This window comes from Eurosta solidaginis, chromosome 4, assembly GCF_040869045.1.
Source record: "Eurosta solidaginis isolate ZX-2024a chromosome 4, ASM4086904v1, whole genome shotgun sequence".
Classification (NCBI taxonomy): Eukaryota; Metazoa; Arthropoda; class Insecta; order Diptera; family Tephritidae; genus Eurosta; species Eurosta solidaginis.
The window spans coordinates 251236876-251262690 of NC_090322.1; the positions used below are offsets into that span (position 1 = coordinate 251236876).

Genomic DNA, 25815 nt, shown 5'->3' on the forward strand with positions numbered 1-25815 from the left:
ATTTGGTTTTTCAAAATATATTACCGTATTTCTGCCGTCGCGCATGCAACCAAGCATTCCAGGACCTTGACGTAGGTTTTTCCTTGCACCAGTATAACCAAAAAATCTTCAACTTGGCTACTTCTTTCAGCACGTTTTTTGCTGAATAATCTTTTATCTCGTTTGGACTGCTGTTCCAACTTTCAACGCGCTAGCAAGATGCACAGGGAGAAGTTTATTGTTTAATACTTAATATTTCTATCGTCCTAAATTTCTCTTTCTCGTCTCTAAATTTCTGCGAGCCTCCAATCTAAAAGTCGGGGCTCTATCTCTTAATTTTTTGACCAACTTTAATATCATAAAGAGCTCATGCAGCTTATGTTTGGGAGATTTTTCCTGCGTCTTGTGCAGGAATCCTACCGCATATTACAGCAGCTAATTCTGACGCTCTTGTTTTGTGTCAGTAAGCCTCTTAAATGTTGCGATGTTTGTCCTTGCTCCATAGTTGCGGGTGTTGGCTGGCTGGGTGTTTTACCCATTTCCGATATCTTTCTGCCGTTCCGGTTCCTTCGTACGAATGGCCCCTATGATCACATTCGAAGGTGTTATTAAAGCCAGTCGTCATCGTCGTAAAATTTTACGATTCTCTATGAACACGCATAGAGAACATGCTTACGTTGGCATAGCTAGAATGCAGCCTTACTCAGCAGCTGTCTAAAGTGGTCGTGCATGATACTTAATGACGACCTGCTTCGGACTTTCTTCCTTGAAGGCAGTTTCGAGAAGATGTCACCTTTGTCAACTAACTTGGCAGGCGATCGTTATCGCCAGCGCACGGCATACTTTGAAAAATCATGTTTTCAACAATAGCCAGCCGGATTTTCTTTGTTTTTATCCTGTGGATTTCTAATGAGTCAATTCAAGTTAAGCCAAAGTTAATGTCAAATAGAATCAAGTCTAATCAATTCAAAACAAGTCAAGTCATTAAATTTAAGTCAAACTCCAAGTAAAGTAAAAGTCAAGAAAAGATGAGTCAAGATCAATTGAAGGTCATAGTCAAGTCAAATCCAGGTCAAAATTAAGTCGAAGTCAAGTTAAAGTCAAGTGAAAATCAAGTCAAAATCAAGTCAAAGCCAAATCAAAATCAAATTCAACTCAAAACAAGTCAATTCTTTTCAAGTAAAGTTTAGTCAATTCAGTCAAAGTCCAAGTCAAGCTAAGTCAAGTCGAATACAAGTCAATGTTAAGCGAAAACCAAATCAAAGTTAAGCAGATTCGATTCAAAATCAATTCTAAGTCAGACCAATGTCAAATCAAAGTCAAATGAAAGACAAATCAATGTCAAGTAAGAGACAAGCCAAACTCAAGTCTAAATCAAGTCGGAGTCAAGTCAAGTCAATTCAGTTCAAGTCACAGTCCAAGTCGAGATAGAGTCAAGCTAAGCCAAAGCGAAATAAAGTCAATGTCAAGCCAAAGTCAAGCAAAGTCGATTTCATAATCAAGTTTAAGTCAAACCAAAGTCAAGCCAAAGTTAAATCAAAGTCAAGCCAAACTCAAGTCAAAGTTAAGTCAGAATCAGCTCGAAGTCAAGTCAGAGTCAAGTCGAATTCAAGTCAGTGTCAAGGCGAAGTCAAATCAGAGTCAAGTCAACTCAAATCCAGTCAAGTTAAAACAAGTCATTTAAAAAAAAAAATTAAAAATCCATTTACCAAATTGTTTACATTGTCTCTAGAAACCTTCCCACTATATATATATGTAAGTATATATATATGTTTCTTTATTTATTTAACTTATTCCACTGATGCTGCAATATTACCTTCAACGCATTTTTCATCACTGTTATACACCCAACAAATATACTCCATTGATTTACGAGTGTGAGATGTGTGCGTTTTATGCGTCTACCAGAAGCTAGTTATTAAAAAAAAAAAACAAAACAGACAAATAACGTTAATATAAACAACAAACACACACAATAAACAACAAATGCCATCACATGTCACTTGCAACTCCAAAGTAAACAAATCATGAATGAGAGCATTTGTGCCTGCAGTGCCAAAATGAAACACGTGGCTTGCGGCTATTTCAAATTACTCAGTAAAGTACTTTCGCTCTTTTACTCTACACAAAGTGCGCTTGCGCCAATAAAGCTTCTATTCTTGTTAGTAGAAAAATGTTAAAATGTCCTTTAAATAGCAGCAACGCCGCGGCACACCTTGCTGCTAACATCACACAGACATAAAACTCTTTCATGCAGCAGCTGGTGAAGGTAAGCGTAGAGGACTGCCTGTAAAGGCTTCGCTAGCTAGCTGCAGCAGCGACGCTGGCATTTAGAGTTATCCTTGAAAATGAAGGAATGCTGCACTGCTGCTGGCTGCTGCTTCATCGTTAGTTTTAGTGCACACGTATTCAGTTCTTAGTGGCGTTACCCAATTTTGTTGTAAGGAAATTTCATATTTTATATTTGGCCTTTGAAAGGGAAATTTATTTGGCAATTTCTTGCACTGCAGAGGGTGCGTTACTAGCGTATGCTGATGCTGTTTTTCAGTATGAAACGGGACACACGCTAAGACGGTAATGATGATGACTATTGCTGGTGATTATTTTATGAATGAACATATAAGACACTCGCATTTGTGTGTGTGTATGTGAGTTAAGGTGTTGTGGAAAACGCGCGATGCGTTTGTTTATATGCTCGTTATGTTCGTCGCTATGTTTGAATATACGGCAGTGCGTACGCGGAAATAAAAAAAAAATACAAAAAAAAGTTGAAAAAAAATATTAAAAATAGTGCATATTTCGCATATACTAACGGCGTGCATGTGTGTGTGCGCGCGAGCTTGTATTTTCTTGTAAGTATGTGCATTTGTGCGCTGCATTGTGTTTTTATGTGTAAAGCTTGGTTTGTATTGTTATTGGTGTTTTGTGAAATTAGAAGCACCACCCGAAAAAAATTTCAGCTGCGCAATGAAGCGTTGCAAGTGCGTTGGATGTTTGTTGTTGTTGTTGTTTTGCAGCAAAACTAAAAAAAAAACTGTGAAAGTGTTTGTGCGCGAAATGAAGTAGAGGAACGAAAAACTAAGAAAAATATTTTTCAGACCCAAACAATTTGTTGGAATAACAGGAAATAAAGCGCAAAACCAAAAATTAACGAAAAACCAAAAAAAAAGCAGAAAATCAACGGATTTCCTAGCACAGCTGTTGTGCGCAACAACAACAATGAAAATTGCTCATATTTCCGCAATGTAACACGCAATTTGTGCTCTGCGAAATAAGTTTTTGAACCTTTTTTGACATTCGCACTTGTTCTACGGACAGTTTTTCATTTATTTTGGTATCAACTCACAGATGTTACGTATACGCCATGGCTGTCGCGAGTTCTTTACAAAGTAGCAGCGCGTTTGGCAGCCGCCAGCAAGTCTGCTTGCAATGCAATCTACGCGTGTTACTTTTCGTGAATGTGTAGAAAGAGAAAACAAAAGTAACAACAAATAAAAAATTTGAATTTTTTTGTGCAAAGTGAAAAAAAAAAATATTTTCAAATATAGCTGAAAAATTTGCACAACCGCAAGCAATGCACACAAACATAAGTATTTCAAAAGCCAACGCACCAACTTATGTAAGACCTGCTTTAGCATCAGTGGCAGCGTGCCGTCAACACTTTTTTTTGGCGCAGCGCAGCTACAAGAACACATTTTCATCATACCAGCATTCTGCCCTTCTACTTTGAGTGGTTGAATCTTTGTTGTTGTAAATGGTGATGAATGGAGTGTGACTGACTACTGACGGTTACTTGGCTAGCTATCTAGCAGCTGCGTCGTCAATTTGCTTTTCGTATGCTGATGTTGTTAAGTAAAGCGTTAGAAAGCATTACAAACACATAAAAGAACGCAAAAACAAAAAAAAAAAAAAAAAATAAAAATAATAATAAAAATGCAAAGAAAAAATTAAAAGCCAAGCGTTAACAGCGTTGCATTACGAAATCATAAGTAAAGAAATGTAGGCGTAAGAAATATGTGGAGGTGACACTCAAGTTAAATTACATATTATTGAGCGTTTGAGTATGACAAAACGTTATAAAAAAGCATGAAAGTGAAGGTCACTTATAACAAAGAATGCAAAAGCGAAAGTGGAGTTAATTAATACAACGTGTATTTATGAGATTGCAAACTAAGAAATTTTTTTATTTTCTATTCGCATGTCAGCTAACATTTGTTATGCGTAAGTGTATGTGTTTTAAACAAAAATGTATGTAAGTTAGCATCAACTTTTTTATTTGGCCCGTATAGTGTCTACCGTAATCGAGATACCCGTTTTGTACAATCGCTTATTTGGTTTGGTGTCATACGTGAACGTAAATATGGTATCGTAATTTGGTATTGTCAGTTCAGTGAACGTACACAACTGACAAATCTCAAAATTAATAAAATTTATTCGACAGCAAAAAAGCTGTCGATTACTCTGCAATGTTTTCTTTTAGTTGTACTTTCGTCTATCGAAAGGCGTCTTTTGTCACAAGTCCAACTAATTGGTGCGCGATGAGTGAACAATCCATTGATTATGAGATGTCTTTTTGGCAAAACTTCGAAATTGAAACCAGTTAGTCACTGCAAATAATCTAGAAAATGAAAACTCAGACATCAAAAATGTTTTCGAAACGTGTCTCACTACTTACATGCGTGGTCTATTTAACGCAGTTTTTGCCTTTCTTATTGAAAAGCATTCAATACATGAGCAACACTGTTAACCTTGTTCACCAAAATGGGTAATTTCTTGACTATCTTTGCGCACTTTTGTTATTTTGTCACTGTGTGCATCATGTTTTAAGTTTCCATATTGCGCTAAAGTCCCTATATATTTGCAAAGCTGAAAGCAATAAAACCACAGTAATAAAACTTTCAGCTAGAGCTCCTATTCAATCATCCGATAGTCAGTGAAGCAATGCGCTAGGCCTTGCTTTCATTTTATCTGCTTGATTGCTTGGTTACCCCACCACATTCAGCTCGACTATTCCGGCAGTATCAGACTTTGTATTTCCAGTCCTGTACTTGACAATTTCCTCCTTGGTATTAAGGATGCTTTTTAAATAATATTATATGAAGAATTGTTTTTGTTTTTATTGGCTTATTGATAAATGATTCAAGGTTAGATTCGAGCTCAAGGCCAAAACAATAATTTTATTCTAATGATAATTATTGTTTTACTTTTCCTGTAAATGAAAAATTGTATTTTGTTTTTGGAATAGTAAGTACAAAATTTTCAGACAACCTGCCATAGCTGCGCAGATAGATCCATTTCGAAGGGTGCTAAGCCTTCGTCATCAGTACGCTTTAGGTATGCTGCGCAAACCATTTAGCTATACAGCGGTGGTTTGTTTGACTGATAAATTGCTATTTCTATTCGGAATGTCAAAGAAAGTAATTGACAATAAACAAATCCAGCATTATCAGTGATTTGCAACAGATTGCGCAACGCTAAATAAATATAGTTGGTAAGAAGGAATAGAAGTAGCAATTTATCAGTCAAACATACCACCGCTGTATAGCTAAATTGCTAGCGCAGCGTGCCTAAAGCATACTGATGATGATGGCTTAGCACCCTTCGAAATGGATATATCTGCGCAGCTATGGCAGGTTGTCTGAAAATTTTCTACTTACTATTCCAAAAACAAAATATATTTTTTTCAATTATAGAAAATTAAAAAATAACAATATTTATCATTAAAAAGAAATTATTGTTCTGGCCTTGAGCTCGGATTTAGCATCAGAAGGCTCTCTCCTTTTGTTATGACAACTCGATGCTAATAAATTAAGGGTCAAACTGTGAGCTTCATTCCCACCACCAGCCATCCAAGGATGGTATTGGCATCAGAAGACTTCTCTTCATCAATAACAAATTTCCCATTTCGTGGATGATTTATTACAAATTTGTGTTCAAGCTTATCTGACAGAGCCCTGACATACTACCACGGCACGTTCCAAGAATAATGCGTAGATTCCCATACTGTTACCGTAATACGATGTGTGTAAACTAATTGCACTGAAACCAATCAGACGAGGCCATTTAATTAACTGATCTCCTAATTCTTGGAAATCCGGTGTTAAATCGTCAATTAATACCATCAGCAGTGCACTACTTTTCCATTTTTCAACAAATATTTTAAAGTTTATTGTCAAATCTATTAATTTCTGCCAAAAATTACGATACGATAATGAACTTAGGTCACAATACCAATATTGCCAGTTATACGATCAGTGACGTAAGCTTTTTCCTTACGACTGCCGGTTAAATCACGGAAGAATCGATTCTGTCCAAAGTCTTCGTAGTCAGTTGAGTCTGTTTAGTTATATACTAGATTGTAACGGTAATGTTGTCATGCTAAATGAATATGTGACACACTACATGACTGCTTATAATTCTAATGAACCCCTCATTACGGATTTCTCTATAGTTTTCCGTCAGTGCTGTTTTCACGGCTCTCCTTATGCTAAGAGTTGATAGTCTGCGTAGAGTCTGTTATATTTTGATGTGGATTCTTACTTGTATTACTTCGCACCAAGCAGGGACTCCATAGTAGAGGATAGGCTTTACAATCGCTGCAAATGCCCAAATAGAGGGAGAGAGGGCGATATATCGCACGTACAACCCAGCAGTCTTTTACATGCATAAGCGCGTTCCTAGATTTCTCCTGCAGAGTCAACCATCCCATCTTAGGCCTGGTCCGATTCGGGACCCTGTACCTCTTAGTAAACAAGACGGTATCCATCTTCTACGCGTTTGCGGTCAACCCGACATTAGATGCCCAGTTATGAATATCACGAAGCGCCCGATCCATCAAGGAGCTAATTGTTGGAAAGCACTTTCCACTCATTACAATGGCTCCGCCATCTAAGTAAGCCGTAAGTTTGACGGGTCCCTCATCAAACCGCCTCAGAAGTTGGTTGATGACCAGCATCCACAGCAGTAGTGACAACATCAGTAAGGACGATTAGAGCTCTATTTATGAAATTTAGAATAGGTGTGTTGTATGAAATAAGAATCTAAAACCTGAATAAACGAAAAAAAACCAGAATAGGTTTTGATTCAAAAGCAATTTAAAAGTCTTGAAAGTGATGCATTTTCTCATTGTTTGGCGTAGCTCAGTCGGTGAGTAATTTAAAGAAAAGAACGAATATTGCACTGCCAAGGTGATGCGAATTAAGAATACAGCGCATAGTGTAAGAAAACAAAAGCAAAAAAAAAAAAAAAAAATTATGACAAAAAAAATAAAATTGAAGAAACCCAAAAGTTCAAACCTAACAAATGCACAAAAAGACGTGTGTGTGAGTGCGCGTGTTCATATAAGGATGTGAATTTCAATGCGTGGGCGCAGCGCTATTAACAGCCAGAAAATATCATTGCATTATTGTCGCGCAATATTGAATGGAATGTAAAAAAGTAAAAAAAGCTAAGCAGTAGTTGCAAAGTAAGAGATGAGAGAGAAGAAGGGTAAAGAAAATACAAATTTTTAAGTGAATATTTTTGTTTCTTATCAAAGCCTAACTTGGAAGTCGGCAGACAGACAAGAGTAGTTCCGGACTCCAACAAGCATATATTTTAGTGTTGTTGTTGTTGTTGATATGCTTGTCGTTCTGTTAGCGCATTTCTGACCTTATGCAAATGACAGTGTGCTTTTTATATTTTTGGTGGAAGTATTGTAGTAAATGTCAGTAGCACAGTAAGTAAAAATAAGAGTTGTGTGGTTGGTATTTAAGATGCACTATTTGAGCAAAAATGAAAATGGTTGCTGTTGCTTTTTGTGTAAGAGCCATTGTAAACTATCAGAAGGCAGCTGCTGAGGCAGAGAGTTAGAAATAAATATGAGTTGTGGAGAGAACTGGATGTTAATTTAAATAAAGACTCGGGATTGTGTGTGAGCGTGAACATGTGCTAGTGAAAGTGAAAGGCTTCAATTTTAAAGTCATAAAAGGTCATAAGTAAATTGAGTAAAAAAAAGTTACTAAAGGAAAACTCAAGTTATTTTGTAAATTTATAAAATTTTCAAACTAAAAAAAAGTGATTTATTTTTATATATTTTTAAAATTTGTTTGCCATTTTTAGTTAAGGAGAATTTACACAAGCTAAAAATTAAAAAATAATTTATTTAAAAAAATTTGGAAAGTCAAATATTTGGGAAATAAAATATTTTAGTTAAAAAAATATATTTTCTTAAATAAATCTATTTATTTTTTTTACTATTTTTAAACAGAATGAAGAGAAGTGAAAATTACGGAAACTTTAGTCAAAAATATCAATAGTTATAAATATAAAATCTTTACGAGAAAGTATAAAGCAAACAAAACTTTTATTAAAATTACAAACAAAAAAAAATGCAATGAAAGATTATTTTTTTTTTCATTTACAACGAAATTAAAAACTGTATAGTTTCTACATGGAGTTTTTGTTTTTTTAAGTGAATGTTTTTAGTTTGTATGCATTTCATTTTAAACATTGAATTACTATTTTTTAATACTTGGCGTTAATTGGGGGTCACAGTAATTCTGACATATAAAATAAGGATTATTAAAATTTTAAATAATAATAAATTATTATTATTTTTTTAAATAATTTTTTAATTATAAAATGGGATTTACAGCAGCTTTTATTTCGAAGATTTAAAAAATTTATTTAAAAATATCTAACTTTTCATTTTCCAATAAAAAAAAGGCAAACAACAAAAGCATTATTAAAAAAAATGTTATATATTAATATATTTTCCTGTTTTGCTTAATTTTTATAAAGAAGCATGCAAACACCAGAATTGTCAAACACAAAAGCTATGAAAAACTGTACAAAATTGTGGAAAAAAAAAGTATACAAAAGATACAAAAATTGCTAAAAAGCAATTAAAAGGAAGAAAAAAAAACCAGAATTTTCATGCTATTAAAAAAAAATACGTAGAACTAAAAAAATTAAAGATAATTTAGTTAAAATTTATAAATACAAAACTCACAAAAAAAAATATCAGGAGGCAATTCTTATTCCGTGGAACGGTGAAATGAAAAAAAAAAAAAAACAAATGTATGGATAATTATTTTCACTTCATGATTTCACAAACCCCCCAATGCAATTAAAAGACAAAGAATTAAGGTAAAAAGTCTGAAGATATCTAGTCAAAGGAAAAATAAACAAAAAAAAAATCTAAATTTGAGTCGATCTTCTTCGGAGTCGGCATAAAACAAGTAGGTTCTGTCAAGCCAATTTGCAGGAAAAAGTAAAGGAGCACGACGCAAATCGGAAGATAAGGTCGGCCCAAATTTTTTCGGCTATCGCGCCTTACATTTATTAATATTTTTAACATTTCTTGTTAAAAAGGAATTAAGTGATAAAGAAATATTAAAAACAGAATTTTTTAAATAAAGGATTTAAATTTTGCTTTATTGTTTTTTTTTTTTTTTTTTTGGTTAAAAATAATATTTTAAAAATCTTTTGTTATAAAGAAAATACAGAAATTGGTAAAAATAAAGTGTAAAAAATGCTGGGATACGAAAGTTAGTGTGGAACTAAAAAATATTTTGATAAAAAAATGTAACGAAATTTGTAAAAAAAAAAAAAACAAAAAAAAAAAAAACAAATAAACATTGAAACCAGAAAAAACAAATTTAAGGTTATATCTTATTAATTGGAATCAAGTTATAAAATAATATTTAAAATAGATTTTTGTCACTAACGGACTCAAAGTTTTGTATTGCTTTATACTTAATACGAATCACAATATACAAAAGTGAGATTTTAAAAATTTATATTAAAAATTTTTTACATACTCATAAGAGAAGATTTAACAGGAAAGTGAAGAAAATCGAAAATATTTATGGAATTAAATTAACTAAGTACCAGAAATATGAATGGGAAATTTGGGGAAAAATTTAATTCTGCAAAAAAATAAAAAAAGCAAAAACCGAATTAATATTTCAAATTAAATTTAACTAAAATGTTACAAAATATTAATATATTTGTTAAAAATTTCTGTTCTTTGTATATTTTAATTTTTAAGATATCGCAGAAATAGTAAACAAGCAAATATAAAAAGGTTATGAACAATTGTGGAAAAAAGGAAAAGTTTAATTTTAATAAAAAAATGTGAGAAAATATAACTTAAAAATACCAAAAACTACAAATATAAAACCTACAAAAAAATATCTATACGTATATAGACAATAAAACTAACGCAAACATTTTAAAAAAATAAGTTAAAATTAAAAACTTAAACAAAACAAGAAATAAAAATAAACATTAAATCAAATTATTAAGATAATTGAAACTAAAACACAAAAGTAATAAGAATTCAACGAAAAATTATAATTTATAGTTCAAACTGAAAAGCGAATGAAAAAAAGAAAATTTAAATAAAACGCTCAAGTAAAAAAATCGTAAAATAACTCTGAATGAAAACAATGAGAATTTAATATCACAACAATAACTTTAAGCTCAGCTATTTACCACAATAAATAACAAAAAAACAACAGCAAAAATAAATTCAATAAAATCTATTCAAAGGTTAACTTTTAAACGCACAAATATTTGGTTGTCATTGGCGAGTGCGCGACACAAACATTTGCATGCCTCACACCTACATAGACACTTACGTTTGTATGTACGTAAATACGCGCGTAAAGCCACTGATGATGCCGTTAAAAAACTTAATTGCTGCATCACTGCAATTCGATATGCAAATTTAACATTTATAGTTTATTAACAATTACCGAGAATAACATACAAACAGTTAAGTGAATAAAATACAAAATTTCCCATAAATAAATTAATTCGAAATTATTCATGATTAAATAAAATTTAAAATGTTTTATGTGAAATTTCCGGCATAGATAATTTGTAAAATATTAAAGCAAATTATGCTAAATATGTACAAATTGCATAAAGATTTTTGGACATAAGCATGGATAATTTACTACATAAAACTTTCATAATAAGGTAAGTGATTTTATATAATTTTTTTTTTTTATAGTACCAATTTAAAATTAGGATTGTTGGTAAATGGATGGCTGCTTTCGATTGTGATGATCGAATATTATATAAGATTACAGTTGCAGTTTATGCGTTTTGCATTAAATTTAGCTTCTATACAAATATTTTACAAGCATACCCGGCAGACGTTTTCCTGCTCTGTACTTGAAAAGTTCTCTTCCTTCCTTATTTCTCTCTGTATCATCGAATAGACAAAAACTTTACTACTTTTTTCTCCTCTTCTCCATCTCATTTCTGTCTTTTCCTTATTGCCTTTACTTTCATTCCCTTCTCATTGTAACTCCACCCCTCACTCCCAGGCACATTCCCCTTCCACCCCCAATCTAATCCCAATCTCATTCCTACTCCCACTCCAATTCCTACTTGCACTCTAACTACCACTCCCCTTCTCATTCCCACTCCTACTTTTATTCCCTCTTATATCTCTCCCATCTAAATTACTTCTGCTATATATTTAGTATCGCAAACCCCTTTCAAAAAATTGCCGAGGCATTGAGAGTAAAATTTATGTTTCTTTCAAACCCTCACTCCAGCCCCCACTTCGACGACCTTTAGCTCTTCCACTAAATTACCCCTATATGGAATCTATATACCAAACATTGGATACCCGCTTCAAATAATTACGGATATAACGTGAATTTACACTTTTGTGCCACTCTCACCTACTACTATTGCCACTTTCTTCGGCCTCTATCTTTCCCACTTAATAATAAGTCCATATATAGAATCTATTTACGGAATATAAATGTATACAGAATACTGCAAACCACCTTGAAATAATTACGGATATATAGCGAATCTAAACTTTTGTTTCACTTCTACTCGGATTTTCATTCTCACTTTAATATCCACCGTCACTCACAATTTCACTTCTTCTACCTCCGTATCTAAATAACCTCATATACGGCAATTGTATACCAAAGCAAATATAGCCTACCTCCACTTTGCTCCTACTTTGAATTTCATTTCCAATTCCTTCTTCTTTCATCACTAAATATGTTTTTAATAATTGAAATTTCTATACCAAAGTACAGTGTCTATACCAATTCAAATAATACGGTATTTTAGCGTGTTTAGATTCTGCTAATTGGGGCTGACACCACTCAATTTTTGAAATTGTGTATGGTAAAAAAAAAAAAAAAACACCGGTTAACCACGTGCAGCTAGTGTGAAATTTTTATCAAGATCGGTTTAGTATTTTGGACGCCTAAAACACACACACATCCATTTTTGCTTATAAGATTTCTTTATTACTTGATTCCTGTTTAAGAACAAATATCAGTTGCTAATTTTTAATTTTTTTTGTTCATTTGTATTTGTATTTCAGATATTTCTGACTTAATTTTTTACTTAAATTTGATTTGAAAAAAAAAAAAAAATTTTTTTTGTTCCGAAATTATTCATGTATTCGATTTTTTTTTTTCTAACAATTTCTGTATTTTCTTTATAACAAAATATAGAAAAAGAATTCTTTAAAGCCAACAATATTTGTAAAAATTTAGTAGCTTTTTTGTATAATTACTTTTTTTGTACTAATTATTATTATTTAAGAATGGCATATTAAAAATTATGCAATTAATTTTTTTTACTATTTGTTATCGTTTCGTTGCGTTCTGTTGTTATACCTTTCATAAACATGAAATGGTATATTAACTTTGGTCCGATGTTTGTAACGTTGAGAAATATAGAAGATAGACTCACCATTAAGTATACCGAATTGATCAGGGCGACGAACTGATTTGATATAGCCATGCCCGTCTGTCCGTCCGTCCGTCCGTCTGTCTGTTTGAACGCAAACTAGTCCCTCAAATTTTGAGTTATCTCAATGAAATTTGGCACAATGATGTATTTTTGTATTATATTAGACATTTGTCGGATCCGGTAGGATCGGACCACTATAACATATATCTCCCATACAACCGATCATTCAGATAAGACGATGTTGGTCATTCCTGCCACAATTTAGAAAGTATAAGCATGAAACTCGTTGATATATATTCTAATATATCATAGAAGATTTCCTGAAAAAATAACTTTGATCGGAGCTATATGTATATAGTATATACCTATCCCATACAACCGATCGTTCAGATAGAATGATTTGTGGCCATTTCTCCCTTAGTTTCCAAAATAAAAACGTGAAACTTGGTTGTTTATATTCCAATACATCATAGAAGATTTCCTGTAAAAATCATTTCGATCGGAGCTATATATAATATATATCCCATATAACCGATCTTTCAGATAAGGTGTTTTTTGCCATTTTTTTTTTATATTTATCTTAAAAATCGTTAAGGTATGTACATCTGTTCACTATATATTTCTCATCTTATACATCCGATTATTTGGAGATTACGAACGGGACAAGATTATTCTTCAGTCCCATTCATGAAAGGTATGAAGTCTTCGGCTGTGCAGTTCCGTCCTTTCTTGCTTAAAGTTGAAAATACAATTTTTGCTATTTATAAATAAATTTTTTTTAAAAGTTCGTAATGATAGCTGTTTTAACTCTAAAATTATTCGTAGCATATCTTTTTTTTTCAATTCCCCAAAAGTTGATATTTTGAATAAAAAAATTGTTAAAACATTCATAATTCCTGTATAAAATCTTGTATTTTAAAAAAATATATATATAAATTTTTTTTACTTGTATATGAGAGTATTGTTGCCTTTTTAACGTACGAAAACATTTTTTACGCAATTTTTAATATTTGATTTATTTAATAGTTTGGGAAAATGGAAATTTACTTGTCAACAACAAGCGTAGCCGTTTTTATGTGCAGGTACCGTTTTCTCTCCTATTTGGAATCCAAATTTATAAATAAAATTTTGTTTGTAAAGATGGGGATTCATGCTATTAGCGAGCTTTGGGCACTATTAGGCGTAGTGCTTTTGTTATGCTATATTTTATTAAAATCATTTGTGAAAAATAAACGATTGGGAGCAAACAAAGAAATCTATTTGTACTATGGCACTATTGAGAATATTTGGTTAGAACTAACACTGCATTACCGGCAGTTGCTAACATTCGCCAGATGGCAGCGCAAGTGCATACACGTTTTGAGTGATAGATGATTGATTGATAGAACAGCTGATTTCTGTTGATATTTGATATGAGACTTTTATATTTGGTGCGAAAGATTGGGATGGGTCCGGCTAGTATACAAAGTTTGTACTGCTCAAAGAATAAATCGTTGCGAAAAAGGGAATTGTGAGAAGTTGCACAACAACAAAGGCGTTGCTTTAGCAGAACTTGTTTAACAAGTGTTCAATTGTCGGAGGAGTGCTTGTTCGCATCTCACTTCCGGGAGAAAAGGCTTTTTATGAGATTTACAAGGTGCAATCCAAACTGCTGTCGCCTTGTACGTCCTGATGTTGTCTTGTTTAAATTTTTTTTGGCAAATTATGTGCTCGTGTAGATTTTATATATTATAATTATAATTAGTGTTTTTTTTTTTAAATTTTCAAATTCTTTTTCTTAATTACTCCATTAATTTTAATTTTCTCACTTGTTATAATTCTCTGTAAATAAAAATTGTAGAAAAAAAAATAATACTGCTTAGTTTGAAATATTTATAAATTAATAATTTTTTTTATTGAATTTATTACTTTGTTGAAACTCAAGCCGTTCACTTTCATTAGCACATGTACGCACTTACACACACTGCCTACTTTTTAGTTATATTCCAGTTAATATTCCTTTTTGAAACTCATTTTCATTTGTCTTAATAGCTACATTCATATGGCTCTTCGACCAAAAGCAGCAACAACAACATCAGTTTATGCTCAGTTTAAATACCAAACCCAGTTGTTACTTTGTGTGCTACCGACATTCATGGCGACCCTTCCAGTAATATCATAAATAATATATTTCGAATCAGCCAAATGTACTCTATGGATTCTTTGAAGCTTCTGCTCCTAACATTTGTTTGTTCCGAGTTGAGAGCCTAACTCGAGTCGTCCGATTTCTAATTCTGAAGGCCTGTTACTACGCTACGTCTTTAGAAGGCTGACAAGACCTCAGTCCAATTGATATGTCTCAATCAACTCAAAGCAGATGTATTTCAGTCCTTCAAATTAATCGCCAAATAGACCATTCTTTGTTAATTTCGAAATAGTGAAGTTATATGTAATTGGCTCACGATGCAGTTAAAAGGAGTTAGTGGAATATTGAGGCTTAAATTTGACCAAATTCAATGGCATCTATGAGTCGTTATTAAACAATGCTCTCATATATCTAGTTATGCACGCCTTTATTTACAAAATATTACTAAAATACAGCCATAAAAATACAAAATTTTAAGTTATCGAAAAAGTAATAAATAACAAGTAAGGAAGGCTAAGTTCGGGTGTAACCGAGCATTACATACTCAGTTGAGAGCTATGGAGACAAAATAAGGAAAATCACCATGTAGGAAAATGAACCTAGGGTAACCCTGGAATGTGGTTGTATGACATGTGTATCAAATGGAAGGTATTAAAGAGTATTTTAAGAGAGAGTACGCCATAGTTCTATTGATGGACGCCATTTAGGGATATCGCCATAAAGGTGGACCAGGGCTGACTCTAGAATTTGTTTGTACGATATGGGTATCAAATGAAAGGTGTTACTGAGCATTTTAAGAGGGAGTAGGCCTTAGGTCTATCGGTGGACGCCTTTTCGAGATATCGACATTAAGGTGGACTAGGGGTGACTCTAGAATATGTTTGTACGATATGGGTATCAAATGAAAGCTGTTAATGAGTATTTTGAAAAGGAGTTATCCTTAGTTCCATAGGTGGACGCCGTTTCGAGATATCGCCATAAAGGTGGACCAGGGGTGTCTCTAGTTGTACGATATGGGAATCAAATGAAAGGTGTTACTGAGCATTTTAAGAGGGAGTGGGCATTAGGTCTATAGGTGGACGCCTTTTCGAAATGTCGCCATTAGGGTGGGCCAGGGGTGACTATAGAATGTGTTTGTATGATATGGATATCAAATGAAAGATGGTAATGAGTATTTTAAAAGGGAGTAATCCTTAGTTCTATAGGTGGACGCCTTTTCGAGATATCGCCATTAGGGTGGGCCAGGGGTGACTCTAGAATGTTTGTACGATATGGGTATCAAACGAAAGGTGTTACTGAGCATTTTAAGAGGGAGTGGGCATTAGGTCTATAGGTGGACGCCTTTTCGAGATATCGCCATTAGGGTGGGCCAGGGGTGACTCTAGAATGTTTGTACGATATGGGTATCAAACGAAAGGTGTTACTGAGCATTTTAAGAGGGAGTGGACATTAGGTATATAGGTGGAAGCCTTTTCGAGATATCGCCATTAGGGAGGGCCAGGGGTGACTGTAGAATGTTTGTACGATATGGGTATCAAACGAAAGGTGTTACTGAGCATTTTAAGAGGGAGTGGGCATTAGGTCTATAGGTGGGCGCCTTTTCGATATATCGCCATTAGGGTGGGCCAGGGTGACTCTAGAATGTGTTTGTACGATATGGATATCAAATTAAAAGTATTAATGAGGGTTTTAAAAGCGAGTGGCCCTTAGATGTATATGTGAAGGCGTTCTCGCGATATCGACCAAAATGTGGACCAGGTGATCCAGAAAATCATCTGTCGGGTACTGCTAATTTATTTATATATGCAATACCACTAACAGTATTCCTGCCAAGATTCCAAGGGCTGTTGATTTCGCCTTGTAGAACTTTTTCATTTTCTTCTACTTAATATGGTAGGTGTCACACCCATTTTACAAAGTTTTTTCCAAAGTTATATTTTGCGTCAATAAACCAATCCAGTTATCATGTTTCATCCCTTTTTTCGTAGTTGGTATAGAATTATGGCATTTTTTTTCATTTTTCGTAATTTTCGATATCGATAAATTGGGCGTGGTTATGGTCGTATTTCGGCCATTTTTTATACCAAGATAAAGTGATTTCAGATAAGTACGTGGGCTAAGTTTAGTAAAGATATATCGGTTTTTGCTCAAGTTATTGTGTTAACGGCCGAGCGGAAGGACAGACGGTGGACTGTGTATAAAAACTGGGCGCGGCTTCCACCGATTTCGCCCATTTTCACAGGGAACAGTCACGGTCACAGAATCTAGGCTCCTACCAAATTTGAGAAGGATTGGTAAATTTTTGTTAGACTTATGGCATTAAAAGTATTCTAGACAAACTAAATGAAAATGGGCGGAGCCATGCCCGTTTTTAAATTTTCTTTTATTATTGTATTTTGCTGCATCATATCATTACTGGAGTTGAATTTTGACTTAATTTACTTATATATAGTAAAGATATTAAATTTTTTGTTAAAATTTGAATTTAAAAAAATTTTTTTTTAAAAAGTGGGCGTGTTCTTCATCCAATTTTGCTAATTTTTATTTAGCGCATATATATTAATAGTAGTAACGTTCCTGCCAAATTTCATCATGATATCTTCAACGACTGCCAAATTACAGCTTGCAAAACTTTTAAATTACCTTCTTGTAAAAGTGGGTGTTGCCACGCCCATTGTCCAAAATCTTACTAGTTTTCTATTCTGCGTCATAACGTCAACCAATCTACCAAGTTTCATCGCTTTAACCGCCTTTGGCAATGAATTATCGCATTTTTTCGGTTTTTCGAAATTTTCGATATCGAAAAAGTGGGCGTGGTTATAGTCCGATATCGTTCATTTTAAATAGCGATCTGAGATGAGTGCTCAGGAACCTACATGCCAAATTTCATCAAGATACCTCAAAATTTACTCAAGTTATCGTGTTAACGGACGGACGGACGGACGGACATGGCTCAATCAAATTTTTTTTCGATCCTGATTATTTTGATATATGGAAGTCTATATCTATCTCGATTCCTTTATATATGTACAACCAACCGTTATCCAATCAAACTTAATATACTCTGTGAGCTCTGCTCAACTGAGTATAAAAAAAGTCCCTTAGGAAAAGTAGGCACGTAAACAATAAAGCTTAACATAAAGAAAAAAGTATAATGCAAAACGCTAACGGCCTAATGATGGTTACGCAATTGAGCAATTAAAATACTCTGACTTTAAAGCGCACTAAAGCAAAGACCAATAATGAATGGCCTGAAGGCTTTCAGCCGACAGAGAATGTAACAGAAATTAAGCAATGTTAAGTAGGCAAGGGTTAAAAGCGGAAAAGGAATTGGCGTGAAAAAGGTCAGCTGTAGTAAGTAGCAACAACAGCAATGGCAGTGACGGCAATATCAAACAAACAATAGCAAGAAGAGGCCAACAAAACAATGCAACCATGCAGAGCAGGGATGGCTAAAATAAACAAAAAGAAGAGGAAAGAAAAGCGCAACAAAATAACAATTGTATAATAATCTCAAAAGTATGAGGGCACAATGAGTAAAGTTATATATATTTAAGTTTAAATACAAAAACAAACAATCTAAGTAAAAATAAAAACAGCCTAGTTATTTGAGACAGACAAAATCAACAAAAAAAAAAAAAAAAAAAAAAAAATTGAAAAAAGGCCAAAGCACAAATAGTCTTTTATTGTTATTTTTATTGCATGCCTTTTGTCTTTATAGTTTTTGTTTCATTTATTACTCTCAAATTCCTCGATTCTCATGCTCATTAACATTACCAGTGTCATCATAAACATCAACCGCTTATCGTCAGCCACAAAAACTAGCGATAGAAACAACAAATGGCACAACAATAAACAATGGTGCACATTTAGCCATTGTCCGACAGTCTAATGTGTGTTTGACTTTACTGATTCTGCAAGTGGGCGGTTGTGGTGGCTGGCACGGATGGGAAGAATACTGTGGGAAAACACAAAACTTTTATTTCCTGTTATAGGGTTCAAGTTCTTTAAAATTTTAACAAAAAAAAAAAAAATATTTGAACAGCAAAAGTTTGCCGGCGATGCAGATTTGTCAGCAACTGTAATAGACGCTCGGCTAGAAAACTTTATCTAGCCCTGCAGCAACGCCTTTCAACGGTCGAACCCTATGAAAATCATCAAGAGAAGAGAGAAGAAGAATTCATAAAAATACGATCTTAGCCGGCTCTTTTAAAGAGCTCTGCAAGGCAAGCTAGGTTGTTTAAAAATGTGAAGTTAAGGTAGCCAAGCTTCTGTGAAATCGTGGAAGGCTGCAGAAAATGCATGACGCTGAGCAAATTTTTATTTAGAAAACATGTGCCTATAGGCTACCTTAGTAATGGAAATGTATGATGGACCATGAGTAGGGGGAATTTCGGAAAATATAGTTCGACATCGAATTTATAAATCCTGGGTTGCGCTGGTGCTTCTACCTGTACCGCCGGATTTTTGGGTTAGCAGAAATACCTGCGATAAAACCAGATTTTGTGAGCAATTAATTTTTTTCGCCTCTACAAGTATCCGTGCCCAGATTGCGTTATTCTTGCGTAGCCTCAAAAACTTTTTGAAAATTTTTTGCCCCTGGATCGTCTTATTATACTCAGTTGAGCAGAGCTCACAGAGTATATTAACTTTGATTGGATAACGGTTGGTTGTACAGGTATAAAGGAATCGATATAGGTATAGACTTCCATATATCAAAATCATCAGTATCGAAAAAAAATTCGATTGAGCCATGTCCGTCCGTCCGTCTGTCCGTTAACACGATAAATTGAGTAAATGTTGAGGTATCTTGATGAAATTAGGTATGTAGGTTCCTGGGAACTCATCTCAGATCGGTATTTAAAATGAACGATATCGGCCAATAAACACGCCCACTTTTTCGATATCGAAAATTTCGAAAAATCGAAAAAGTGCGATAATTCATTACCAAATACGGATTAAGCGATGAAACTTGGTAGATGAGTTGAACTTATGACGCCAAATAGAAAACTAGAAAAATTTTGGACAATGGGCGTGGCACCGCCCACTTTTAAAAGAAGATAATTTAGAAGTTTTGCAAGCTGTAATTTGGCAGTCGTTGAAGATATCATTATGAAATTTGGCAGGAACGTTACTCTGATTACTATATGTCTGCTTAATAAAAATTAGCAAAATCGGAGAACAACCACGCCCACTTTTTAAAAAATTTTTTTTTAAATTCAAATTTTAAAAGAAAAGTCAATATCTTTACAGTATATAAGTAAATTATGTCAACATTCAACTCCAGTAATGATATGGTGCAACAAAATACAAAAATAAAAGAAAATTTCAAAATGGGCGTGGATCCGCCCTTTTTCATTTAATTTGTCTAGGATACTTTTAATGCTATAAGTCGAACAAAAATTTAACAATCCTTTTGAAATTTGGTAGGGGCTTAGATTCCAAGACGATAACTGTTTTCTGTGAAAAAAGGGCGAAATCGGTTGAAGCCACGTTCAGGTTTTATACACAGTCGACCGTCTGTCCTTCCGCTCGGCCGTTAACACAATAACTTGAGCAAAAATCGATATATCTTTACTAAACGCAGTTCACGTACTTATATGAACTCAGTTTGTATTGGTGTAAAAAATGGCCGAAATCCGACCATGACCACGCCCACTTTTTCGATATCGAAAATTACGAAAAATGAAATAATGCCATAATTATATACCAAATAAGAAAAAAGGGATGACGCAAAATATAACTTTAGAAAAAAAACTTGGTAAAATGGGTGTGACACCTACCATATTAAGTAGAAGAAAATGAAAAAGTTTTGCAGGGCGAAATCAAAAGCCCTTGGAATCTTGGAAGGAATACTGTTCGTGGTATTACATATATAAGTAAATTAGCGGTACCCGACAGATGATGTTCTGGATCACCCTGGTCCACATTTTTGTCGATATCTCGAAAACGCATTCACATATACAACTAAGGGCCACTCCCTTTTAAAACCCTCATTAATACCTTTAATTTGATACCCATATCGTACAAACACATTCTAGAGTCACCCCTGGTCCACGTTTATGGTGATATCTCGAAAAGGCGTCCACATATAGAACTAAGGCCCACTCCCTTTTAAAATACTCATTAACACCTTTCATTTGATACCGATATCGTACAAACAAATTCTAGAGTCACCCCTGGTCCACCTTTATGGCGGTATCTCGAAAAGGCGTCCACATATCGAACTAATGCCCACGCCCTCTTAAAATACTCATTAACACCTTTCATTTGATACTCATATCGTACAAACAAATTCTAGAGTCACCCCTGGTCCACCTTTATGGCGATATCTCGAAAAGGCGTCCATCTATAGAACTTAAGCCCACGCCCTTTTAAAATTATCATTAACACATTTCATTTGATACCCATATCGTACAAACGAATTCTAGAGTCAGGCCTGGTCCACCTTTATGGCGATATCCCTAAATGGCGTCCATCTATATAACTATGGCCCACTTCCTCTTAAAATACTCTTTAATACCTTCCATTTGTTACACATGTCATACAAACACATTCCAGGGTTACCCTAGGTTCTTTTTACAACATGGTGATTTTCCCTTACTTTGTCTCCACAGCTCTCAACTGAGTATGTAATGTTCGGTTACACCCGAACTTAGCCTTCCTTACTTGTTTATGTTAGTTTTATCAAACATGGCTCTTGCCAAATTCTCCGAGCTTGGTCAAATGGAATTCAAGGAGTTGACGGCCGCAGTTTAAAGCTTTATTGTTATGCAGCTTTCGCAAACCAACTCTCAACCTCAATCACACGATGAGAATCGTGGTACAAATATAAATGCATCAAAATCCCCAAAACCTTAGGGCAGTGGCTTCATCACTACAACATCAATGACAACAACTTGGTCAAAGTTACATTCATTCCACAGTTAGCGCACACGTATCAACTAAGGACTCAAGACTTCTTTCTTAAAAACATTGGAACTTCTGATTATTCTATACATGCGGTAAGAATTCTCCGAGGTTACTGTCACAATGCAGATTTATTGAAAGGGTAGGTCAAAGGAACAGCTCTTCATTCGATGGTAAGGGAAATAGGGTGCACAAAGAATTTGCCCTGAGTGCTTTATAAGACATCGGGAGGGTGTTTGTATATATTGGAGCAATCGAAGAAGCTCGCATTGGCCGGTGGGAAGCTCTGGTTGAATTGATTAACGAGCTCGTGTGCAAGAGAACTGTAGCTGTGGAGAAGAGATGGGCCACAATCAAGAGATAGGTATCTAGAGGTACGCCACTAAAGTGCATCTTTTTCACTATGGGCTGTCGTACTTAAGTAGTTTCTAGTCATGCTAGAAGCGATTGCTCGCCAAACACAGATAATCTCTTTGTACTGGTCAGGTATTAATTAACCGATACAGTGTGCGAAGTTTTGCTGGGCTATCTTTAAAGTTAAGTTAGTTAAAAGTAATGGCCGCGAACTCTGTCTGTCAAATTCTGCTGCAGATGTACCTGAAGATTATCACCGATTCAGCATTATGGAGTCTTTTTACCATACTTGTGTTTATTCCAGACAAAATAGAACAGTGTGTGCCAATAATAGCCCCCTATGCAAGCCACAGCGGACACTATATCTCAAAAGGTAGCGCAAACCCTTTGGAAGGAAGTGCACTATAGGCAGTCTGTCAAAGTGATTAGGTTTACCAGTTTTACCGAAGCCAAACAAGAATGAAGAGTCTGCAAAAACAAATATTTAATATTATCTATCTCCTCTTAGGTACTCTCCCCACAGCTTCGCGGGTAATTTTTCGTCAATCAATTATCTGAGGAAGGGTAATTAAATAGGTTGGCAACCTAGCCCTGTGCTGGGATCAATGTGGGTTGGAGTGTGATTTTTCGGGTGAAAGGAACGTTAGCAAGCTTACAGAATTGCCCGATATACTGGTTAATTATAACCGTAGTTCCATAGTCGCATTGAAGGACGGACTCTTTTAGTGGATTACCATCATTTGACTTATTGAATTTGTTATTGGCTTAACATCAAATTTCGGAACGGACTGACTGTAGCTGCACGAAGAACGTATTCGTCTTCGTCATCGTAATTGTCTTAATCTTTGTCTTCGTCTCCATCTTTACCTTCATGTTGTTAATGTTGTTGTAGCGATATAGACATTTCCCGAAGGTTTTGGAGATTATTATCGGTGTTGATGCTCCTTGGGCGAATATAGATCTGGTACGTTTCGGCAACAATCACAATTAAGGTATAACCTCGACCAGCTCAGGACTGATTTAATATGACCACATTGAACTTTTTAGGTCATCTCGCCCACCTCTTATTTCCATGAGCAAATTGGTGTCGTCAGAGCCCCGGCTGATTAAGAAACAGTATACGCCACGGGTAGGTGAGGTTGACAGTTGTATTTTAGAAGCTATAATTTCCGCTGGCATCCCCTTGAAAGGGGGTCTTCGTCCTCATATTCGTGTGTGTATTGATATAATTTTTTATCTCCGTCTTCTTCTTCGTATTCTAATTCGAATTGAAATTCTCATTCATATCGGTAGCCTTCCCTACATATTCCACATAAAATTTGTACATACAAACATCGATATACGTATGTGTACCACAAGTCAAAAATGCCTTCAACATGCCTTCAACACAGTCCCAAAAGCGAACTCACTGCCATGGGCGCAAATCTTCGCATACGACAACTTTACTAGATGTTCTGAACTGACATTTTAAATGATTTCCATTTTATCATTGTCTTTGTCATATCCTTCACTGCAACTAAACAGTTATGTACGTGGTTGCTCCTGACGCCACTGGTCATTTGCATTTCGTTTCGTTATGGCTTGGTGGTCGAAACATTGCTTGTTTGTTGTTGTATGTCTTATATGTATGTATATGCTATAGTGATCTCATTTTGTAACTGCCATATTTTCAGTGACAAAAGCACGTTTACGGATGTGCATGTATTGATATGCCGATGCATACTTACAAGCATGCAAATAGTACTTACATGCAGCTAGGGAGCGAGCCGAACCTTCGTATATTACTGCAGTCACTTGTTCTATTTCTTTTTGTAGTGCTTTTGAAAATCCATTTCTTGTCCTCTACTTAGTATTTCCTCTCCATTTCGCTTCACATAGATAGTAATTGCTTGTATTAGAATGCTTAGTACGTGTTGTATGTTTCATGTAATGCTTTTTGGCTTAATTCTATGATTTGTTTTGATTTTGTTGAACTTCTTTGAATTGCATTTTTACAATCTCTCGTCTTGTTTTTAATGTTGCTCATACGCCGTGTACCCACTCACTTACAACATTGTACGGTATGTCCATACATTCTTGTTGCTATAAAAATGAATTCAAATTGAAAACGTTCCAATTACTTTTTAAGTACGTGTCTCGCTGCTACTTTGTGATAAAAATTAATTCTATAGCTTAATTTTATACGAGCTGCTTTGGTGATTTGTGTGTGTTCATTCCGATGTTCATATATTACGCAAACCAAGCGGGAAGGGGTGCCATTTCCCAAATTCTTTCGAGCGCTAAATTTATATGCCAAGCTTTTCTTGAAATCTTATCAACGTGTATACAAATATACATGAATTGTCTTATTTTCTCCAGTATAAAATTAAGGAAATCGCATTTAAGGGGATCATACAGAAAACCCGTTCTCTTTCCAACGGCTCGGAGGGGTTTTTCCAAATTCTGAATGAGGTGATGCTGTTGCTCAACATCATCTTGCACAGCCGTATCTGTTTGTGGGGAAACCAAATTCGGATATGGTGGCATATAGGCAGCTAGCTCGCTTTCATGCTGTTGTTGTTGTTGTAGCGATAAGGATACTCCCCCAAGGCCATGTGGAGTGCTATCGATGTTGATGGTCCTTTGTCGGATACAGATCCTGTCCGTTTCGGTAATATGCGCCATTAAAGGACTAGCCTGACCATCTTAGAAACAATTTGGTATGAGCACATGAGACCTTCTGGGCCATCCTGCCAGTCGCCATAGTCTCGGCTGTTAAAGAAACAGGATACGCCACGTGTAAGTGAGGTTGACAATTGGGTTAGACAAGCTACATATATATTGTGCTGGCAACCCCTTGAATCAGTTTTGTATTTTAGTCGCCTCTTACGACAAACATACCTGCTGCGGGTATATTATAAGCCCCCTAACCCGTTGGGGATCTTTAGCGCTGTCAAAGGCGGCTTTAAAGTCGACGAAGAGGTGATGTATGTATATCCTTTTTCGCTGGCTTTGCTCAATATATGGCACATAGTGAAAATTTGATTGATGCTGGGTTTTCCATGTCTGAAGCCGCACTGATGAGGTCCAATCATTAATTCCATCATCACTGATTTTGAGCTCGAGCTCATCATTTTCCCTGGGCGGTACATCGCTGTTAACATTAAAGAGGGAAGAGAAGTGTTCCCTCCATAATCTAAGTATTTTTTGGACATCGATAATAAGGTCGCCGTTTTCGTTTTACCAGAAGTATGCTCCGAATTGGTTTTAATTCATATACAGGCGTCTCTCTTTCCTTTAAAACTCTTTTTAGCATTCTGCAACTCTCCTTGTTGTATTCACCTTTAACTTAACCCTGTAGGCAGCATTTTTTCTTTTGATTTCATGCGGAATTCTTCTTCATACCGGTTATTTTTTTGTTTCGCGGAGTTACGAATTGCTTGACTGATATACTGCCACTGCTCTCTAATTTCATCGGTTTGACTTGTGCACTCAGGAGCAGTCTGTGGCGATTGCCAATTATAGATCACAATTGTTTGACAAATTTAGCCACACAGAGACGGGGGTGTATTTTTGCTGCGACCAGATAGTGGTCCGAGTCCATATTAGGTCTTCGGATCTAGCGCACATATAAAACATGGAAGGAATGCCATCCGTATATTTTAACGTTGAACCTGATATGATTGCATTTATTTCGATCGAGTGACAGCCCTATAGGTTGATGAATATTTTAATGCTTGTAACTC

The 25815-nt window shown here is 35.0% G+C and overlaps 1 protein-coding gene across 4 annotated transcripts in view; it reads left to right on the forward strand.

Moving 5' to 3' along the window:
* The first annotated feature begins 2541 nt into the window (after positions 1–2541).
* The window catches only part of nAChRalpha3 (nicotinic Acetylcholine Receptor alpha3), a 515737-nt gene continuing 492463 nt past the window's right edge, over positions 2542–25815 (forward strand). For 3 of the 4 annotated variants that reach the window (XR_010953203.1, XM_067785641.1, XM_067785643.1), the window contains exons 1-2: positions 2542–2831; positions 10013–10947. The gene's annotated coding sequence lies outside the window, so the exon portion shown is untranslated. Of the gene's footprint in view, positions 2836–10012; positions 10948–25815 lie in introns of all 4 variants that reach the window. The other variant, XM_067785642.1, reaches the window with a different exon arrangement.